Source organism: Meleagris gallopavo, chromosome 5 (genome assembly GCF_905368555.1).
Source record: "Meleagris gallopavo chromosome 5, MGAL_WU_HG_1.1, whole genome shotgun sequence".
In the NCBI taxonomy this organism is placed as follows: Eukaryota; Metazoa; Chordata; class Aves; order Galliformes; family Phasianidae; genus Meleagris; species Meleagris gallopavo.
Window position 1 is genome coordinate 27,920,764 of NC_139408.1, and position 8,341 is coordinate 27,929,104.

Sequence of the window (8,341 nt, forward strand, 5' to 3'; positions counted from 1 at the left end):
GCCTCAGATCTTGTGTGCTATGTTTACGATAAACCTCGTGATTTTAGACTTGCAAAATTATCAGGGGACTGAAAAGCCATGAACAGACCTAATTGACCCTCTCTTAAGAGTGCACAGCCAAAATACCTAGGGGAACTGCAGAAAACTATTTTCCTCTAAATTTAGTTAATGTGGCTTTGGATTCTCAGGCTGAATCTGCTGACCAAGATATTTTCCTTCTTCTGGCACTTTTCTGAACCAGCAAAACACTTTCAACGTGCATGAAAACAGCACTGGAAATGTTTTTAAACGCTCTGAAAGCTTGTTTCAAAAGCAGGCAGCCTGAGAGAACTGGAGGACAGGCAGCTGGACAAGGCCAGAGATCTCGTGATGGAGGCTGGAGACAGGCAGCCCATGGGGTTATCAATGTATCGTCCAGGTTGGCAGAGATTTCTAGTGAGTCATCTAGACCTTCAAACTTAACTATGACAGGACTGCTCTCATTATCCCCAAACCACCTCTCTGGCACAGAGAGTTGTCTTGCCTTAGCCTTGCTGTCCCCAGTGCGTTCCCATCTCAGGATAGTTCACTGCTCAGGCTGTTATAATTTAATATAACCTCTATAATTAATAATAATAAATTAATAATAAATTAATATATTAATAATAAATTAATATAACCTCTATAATTTCACCTAATATTTCCTCTAAATGTCTTCTGCGGAGGTTTATGGTCATCCCTTTTGCTTAACAAGACTAGAGCTCAGCTGCTAGATGAAGTCCTTGCTGTTCTCTTCACCAGCCTGGTCCCAGGGGATCTGCTTCTCCAAACTTTTCTGCCCTGCTCCCTTCCCATGTCTCTGCCATGAATAACGTGTCCTAAAACAGCCCTGTGCTTCACTTTCATCCTTGCTCTCTTCTCACTGATGCTATTCTGCCTCTGTTTTTTGTAGAATTTTGTGGAAATTCTTGGAAATGTATCCCTGCTGGGTTGCGTGCATGGACACTCATGTAGGAATATCCAGCTCCGATGGGAGTGCCATGCTCCACTGTCAGATACTCAGAGGAAGCTGTGCTCCTGCCCTTCAGCTTTCCTTTCTGAAGGAGAGATTCTCATCCCTGTCCCCAGGGAATGCAGGCTTTGAAACATAAGTTGATTTCTTCCCACTTATCATTATCTTTGTTTACATAAATTACAGCGCTTAACAGTGGCCATAAAATTATCCGTCCTTAAAAAAAAAGTCAGCTGTAGAGTTTGGCCCTGTGACCTCACTGATCAGCTCATTTCCAAAGGGCGAGCATGCAGAGGGGAAATAAACTATTCCTTCATATTGATCACAGATGTATGTCTCCCTTTTTTTGGCAACAACTGGCTTGCTTGGTGTCCCAGTGTTGGTCCCTGGGTCTTTCCCTGTGCACTCCATAGCTCTGAATTGTTCTGCCCAGCCCTTGCATTTAGGTTGCTCAGCTTTTCTCACTGGCAACTACCATAAATGAAGTTCTGTGTTGGGAAACAGGAAGTGATGGTCTTCTGGAGATGCTGGATCACCTCTGGGACTGTTGCAAGCTAAAGTATTTTTTATAATACATCTTGCCTGGAAGCTGAAGGGCAGACTGGCTGCTTTTTGTGAATTGCTCTTGACCCATGGTAAGAGCTCAGCACTGAGAATCTGGGTTCCAGTTGTGGTAAAGAAAGAGGACAATTAGATGCCTAATGTCTCCAAAAGAGAAAAAAGAAAGGGGAAAAAAAAAAGAGTCAATTCTATCTTATTTTAGGCACTAAACCCAGCAATTACGAATCTAACTGCCTGTCCTTACAGTCAGTGAGCTGGATAACCAACCATATCAGATTGACCATTTTCTGGCAGCTGTACCTACACCTAATTTCTGTCAATGGCTGAATGGGAGGGTGCAGGTTATTGGCTCTGTTGTGCTCCTCGCTATGTTGTGCTCCTATCATGCTGCTGGTTTATTGTCCGTAAAAAAAAACTTTGGCCCTCGGCTGATGTTACTTATGCCCTCCTACAATCTTTATAGGAGACCTTATCAAAATTGGTGTAAAAATATGGATGGCCCACAGAATGCTTACTAGGTCACCTCTATCTGTTCCTTCAATATTTCTTTCTAATTCAGTGTATGACTGTGTTGTCACATGCAAGATGATCAGCAAGTATAACCACCTTGGCTGATAGAACTACAAGCAATTAAGCCTTGAATGCCACAGTACTGTGAATGGAGGAGGAGAGCGAGGTCAGAGAGTGTGAGATGAGGTTTTCAATTCAGATACAAAGTGCATTCAATGTTTTCTGTCTTGTGTGGGCAACAGGGAACACAAGCTGGGTTTCAAAATGTGTGACTCATGGCAGCAGTAAACCGAGCTATGTGACAGATAGCAATGTGCCCAGTGTGGGTTCCAGCTCCCGGAGTCTCTCAGCTCCCAGCATGGCCACACCGGCTGTGCAAACCTTATCCTTGGCTCAGCCAAGACCTCCTGTCCTCCGAGTCTAAAAGCTCGCAATTAGTTACTTTCTAAAAGGCCTGAAGAAGTTTAAAAGCTATGCTGAGTTCAGTCCTTTAGGGGATGGAAAAACCCAAGTGTTACAGTAAGTGCCGTCATACCCAGTCTATCGCTGCTCCTCACAAAGCTGTGGGCTTGCACGTAATGCTTTTGTCAGCTTGGAGTTTTGCTGTCACATTAACTGCTGCTCTTTTCACATAGATGTAATGCTTTCCTACTGGGTCCCAGAGGCTTTATTTAGGTAGTGAAATGGCCTCTTTATTCATTGGTATATTGAAGACTGAGAGACAGCAGAGTTCAAGATTATAATGTATATAGTCAGGATTTTGAAACAATGCATTTTCTGCCTTTTTCCAGTATATGGAAATTAGCTGTGGGCAGGCCAGAGCTGGCAGAATTGTGGATCACTTCAGGTTTTGCACATCTATTGCACGTGGCCTCTCTGGTGAGACTGGGGCTGCCCTGATCTTCCAGCTGTCCAGCAATGAAGGGTGGTCAGGGATCCAGCCTGCTCCATTTAAGTGAAATATGAAAAGTATACATGAAATCGAATGCTAAAAAAGTAAAATTCAGTTCAGCTCCAGGTAAAGGCTATGCACAATCTCCTTTTCAATACTCCTTGAGTCGTATAACTGATCCTGAACTATTATCATTCAGTCTGCCAATAGAACAAACCACAATATTCAATATAAAGTCATACAAGAAGAGGGGAAGAAACCGCAGTTTGGCAGTGAGCATCTGAGCAGTGGGGAAACCAATGCTTGGTGGGGGCTGGAGACTCCAAATCCAGACAAGGGCCTCCAGCCCACAGACTGTGCAGGATTTCAGGTGCTTCCAGTGCAGCTGGGCTGAGGGACCAGCAGAAAAACTGCTCCTGAAAGTGTCTTTACATTGGCTCTAAACAGTGTTTTCTGGAGAAAGAGAAGATGAGAAAGCAAAGAAAAGAGAAGAAAGAAAATGAAAGAAATGGAAAGAAAAGCAGAGGAAAGAAAGGGAAAGAAAAGGAACAAGAGAAAAGGAAAGAACAGTGAAACTGATATCAGGAAAAGAAACAAGTCCCAAACAAACATGTTTGTGTTAGAGGAAATGGATTTTTGAAACCTTGCAATGTTTGGTCTTTTGGGTTGTCAGCAGTGCATTGCGTGCTGAGCACAGGGCAGTGTGATGGAAATACCTATGAAGGCAGCCTTACCGAGGTACTGTACCAGGAAATGCTCCGCTTTCTTGACTGCCTCGCGCACGATACTATGGTTAAACCCAAGAGCATGCCTCATCATAACATGTGCCTTATCAACCTCGCTATCTGATGACAACAGCAGCCCTCAGGAGACCAGACTGACATCATCCAAAACCTCAGTAGTTCAGAGCACAAGCTGATGTAGCTAGGCTACCCGCCGTGCAGGACTGTTTATCTGTTTGTACTGAACTCACAGACGCTTTGTTAGAGGAAGAGAAATATAAAAATCAAGCCCAAACAGCTTTTTAAGAAATGTTTCTCGTAAACTATCACGCTATTTAGCACATGAATTCAGAGGAGGAGGTTTTTACCCTTTCATTTAAGTAGAAATAGTCTGGTTCGCAGCTTTCTGCAGCAGTGAGAGGGGGAGAGAAGCCCAAAACACCATTGCTGCCTTAAAGAGAAGTGGCACCACTGGTGATTTGGTACCAGTCCCCATTCCCAGCCAGCCCAGATGTCCTCAGATCTGGCTGTGGAGTTTGGACTCACTCCACATGAGGCAGGGGCCAACTGTCGGTCTGGCTGAGCTCTGCACCCTCACATCAAGGTCCAGGGCTGGGTGGTTCAGTCACTTTGGTCTCCTCTTTCGGTTACTGCCAGATCACAGCAGCAAACCACATGGCTCTGGCCTCCTGGCCTCCTCTCTAATGTAAGACGAGGGGAATTTCTGCAGTAACAGAAATAAGAAACAGAAAATAGACCAGGCTCTTCTTGTGTAATATTCACAGAGTGCTCTGTTTTCAATTTGCCTTCCCTGTCCCGGGTTCTTCAAAACACCTTCTCTCATTTACGTCAGCATAGATTTACCACACCCCACTTATTTCAGACCTGGATAGCCCCATGGAAAAAGATTACCAGCCTTTCCGAGTGCAGCTTTATGTCTCAGACAAAGGAAGATCATACGGGGCCATATTTATTTATGTGAGCTGCCTTTATGTTTGCACAGCACCTAGCACAAGTGAGCCTGGAGTCTGCTGTACTACAAAATCGTTCTAAAAACAGTCAATGCTTTTAAGTGCTGTTTTTCTTCTTTTCTTTTTCCAAATTGCACGATGAGCTTTCAGAGGGAAATGAAGCCGGATTTAAGCACTGAATGCATGCATAGCAACAAGAGGAGGGCCATCCAGCACAAGGATGCTAAGTGTCCTTTTACAGCCCCCATTGAGGCCCAGCACCCACCTCCCGGGGCGATGCAGGGCATGGCTGTGCCGTGACCCAGGGCGAGGAGCAGCTTCCCCGATTCCACTCTGGAAGGTTTGAGATGTACAAATCTGTACTGGGATCTGGGGAACGGGGAAGCATTGCCAGGAGTCGGTAGCTGTTGCTGTGGCCAAGCTGTCCATTGGTGCTACCTCTGCCTGAATGGGAAGACAAGGTGGCACTGGGATTTTGGCCACCAGTCCTGCTCTGTGCTCTCACTCTTCAGGAGCTGGTTTCCAGAAGAGGCCTCCACCTTGCAGGCAGTGATGCAGCCTCACTACACTCCTGCTGCCCTCACAAATTGCTCGTCCTTACCTCCCACCCACCCGTGCAGCTCCAGTGGCAGTGAGGTTGGTATGACTAACCCGCCGGGTACAAGTGTGAGCAAAGGTTTTGTTGTGTCACAGAGTACGGCACACTGAGAGCATGTGCATGGGAATTACCTGGCACACGTCTGCTTTTTTCATGCACCTGCATACAGTTATAATACAGGCATGAGCTGAGGCCCATCACAGGTATCTCCTCACTCCCCAGGAAGTAAAGCTGGAACTTCAAGGCAGAGTTGCTGCAAACACTTGCCATAGTTAGGCTGGCCTTTCATGCTGCTATAAATCTTCACTGCTACCAAGGGAGATGGGGGATTGAATACCACCCAACAAAAGAAAAAAAGAGTTTGTTTATAGCTGGCAAGTAGGGAAAATTGACTCAGTGCTGGTCTGGCTCAAGAGGATTGCTGGAAAAGGGGTCTGGTGGAAATAAAGCCCCTTTGGACAGAGCATTAGCTAAACCCAGCTATGCCTCATGGTTGCAGAATGCCTCCCATATCTAGTGTGGGTAGCTAAAAGTGTTTCTCTGAAGCACACTGTTATTCTCCATTTTGTTGGACATACTTCTTGGTCTTTGCGAACTTCAGGATACACCGAGAATGCAGTGTGCCACAGGGGGAAGCTTAGAGAAAGACTTGATTAGAAGGTGGAATAATTTTAAATGCCTTCTCCTGCAGTACTGTCTAAAACATTCCTCTTCTGAAGTATTTTTGGTTTGTCTCTGCCTGATAACCCTGATCTGGCCTTGCTCTGTTCTTTCATTAGCGGTTTGGTTGATTTACTCACATCATTGCTAAAAATACTATAAAAAAATAACGTTGTATAAACAGCACCCTGAAAGGTGGTTGAGATGGACTTGGTGAGAGACACAGGTGGAGTTTCTCAGGTTTAGAGACAGTGTCTGGACCTGCTTTCCTCAAGAGGAAAGCCCTTGAACGGCTCTTGTGCAATATGCTGATGGTCTGAGTACCCACATCACAAACTCCCCATGACAATTGCCACCGATTGACCACTTGCGGGCCGTCTCCAGAGAGCAGCCGAGGAATGAATGAGTCATGGAAGCTGCATTCCCCTTCCCGCTGCTTCCCCGGGCCGTCCCGAGGAGGTGCCTTGACAACAGCAGAGGGAAGTTAGCACTGCTCTTTTTCATGCTGGGAAACAGTGATCAAACAAAGATCTCCCGCTTCCACTCGCACCAAGGCAGCATTTTTTATTAGCACTACCTAAATGTTGTTGTACTGAAAGAACAAAATCAAGTAGAGCTAGGCACATTACTTTGTTAAATAATTGATTCCGTGCTCCTTCGGGCCAGCATAATGTATCATATCTACAAACGGCTTTAGCAGGAAACAAGCAGAAATATTGCCATGCTTAGGTGCTGTGGCATCTAAATGCTATTTTTCATTTTAGAATGATTTTGTCAGGAGTGAGTTTGGTTACATTTTAATCGTTGCTAAATGAAACAAACCTGAAGAAAAAAAAAAAAAAAGGAAACAAATAGGTTAAATGTTTGGCGCTTTTCTGAGTAGAGAGTTCCTATTTGAGAGGAAAAAAGAAGGTTCCATTCAATGAGGAAACTGAATTCTTTTTATTTGCAATCTGCCTGGAACAGTAATCAGTGTTCACATGGCTCCACTACTGTTGCTCAGATATAAATACCAGCGGGCCCAAGCATGGAGGGATTCAGAATTTCCCTCGAGGTGTATTCAAGATAAAAAACAACAACAGCAAAGTGTGAGTTTAAAAGGCTTAAAGGAATTTCTTTCTCAGCACTGGTAGCAGTGCTGAGTAGACTTACAGGGCTAAGTCAGTGCAGGGCTTGCCTTAGCCACAGCCCTTTTGCTAGGAAGGTGCCCTCACACTTATGCCCCAGCCACCATGCTGCCATCTCCTGCTCGGCTCTGAGGTGTGGGCTTCACATTATTTGTGGAATTTGGATGTGTCCTGGGGTGGCAGTGAGATGGGTGGACATAGCTCAAATGACTGCACCAAATACTCCCATGCTGGAGCTTGTCCTGACTTTTATGCTATGGGGGGATCCAGTTGTGCCAGAATACGCTGTGCTGATTTAGTGCTGAGCTGTGACTCAGCACCCATTAGAGGTTTTTAGCTTGCATGCCTGTGACGTGAGGTTACACAGACGCAACACTGAGCAAAGGAGTGTGGTCACAAGAGCTGTGATGGTAGTCACACTTCATCTCTTCTTTGGAGCCTCTGGCAGCAGGTGGGGGCCACACACCCTGGAACCCTCGTAGAAGGTGCTCTCTTGCCTTGCCTTTCTCCAGGCCTTGCTGCTACTGGGGGCAGAAAATGCCAGGGCAGGCTCCTTGCCTGCACCCAGCTGCTAATGACAACCAGGATCAACTCCTATCTGTGTCCGTGAGTGCGCAGGGCAGGGCAAGCGGCGATGGAGGCCTGGCACTGGGCCGGGCTGCAGAGTGGGAGGGCAGCCCGAGGAAGGCCTGTGCCTGCAGCCACAGCTCTGTGCGTCAGCGCGGGGCAGGCCCCGCACGTAGGACTGCCTGCCACAGCATGCCCCGTCACAGTGCTCGCCTCGCCAGCCAAACCTTGTGGTGCTCCGGCACAAAGCCACGCGTTTGAGAACACGGCGTGCCGGGCGTTGTTAGCCACACTTCCGCTGTGGTTTGTTTTGTTCCTGTGCTGCTGCACAAGCTCAGGCTGGTGGGGCGGGGGGGGGACGCCGTGCCTCTCGCAGGGTGCCTGGGCCGCCCTGGCTCTGCCGTCACACACGGCCCTGTGCTTCAGGTCGTTACCGGGAGGGACGGAGAGCTCAGGGGCCGTGGGAGCTGAAATAGGACAGAGCATCCTCTGGGAGCTCTCACTTCTGTTGGCTGAGTTCAGGTACTCCCAAGGAGTCTTGCCAGTGTTGTGCAAGGTGCCATGTGGGGAGAGCGCTGGGAAAACAGCGACTTAACCTGGGAGAGCACAAGGAGTAGTGACGCAAAAGTCTAGGGAACAATGCTCTGGGAACTGTTCTACTGGAAAGGGCTGTGCGATGCACTAGTTTTGCAACACTGCCCTTCGATGGGGCGTCATCCACATATGCAGAGCCAGCAACTTT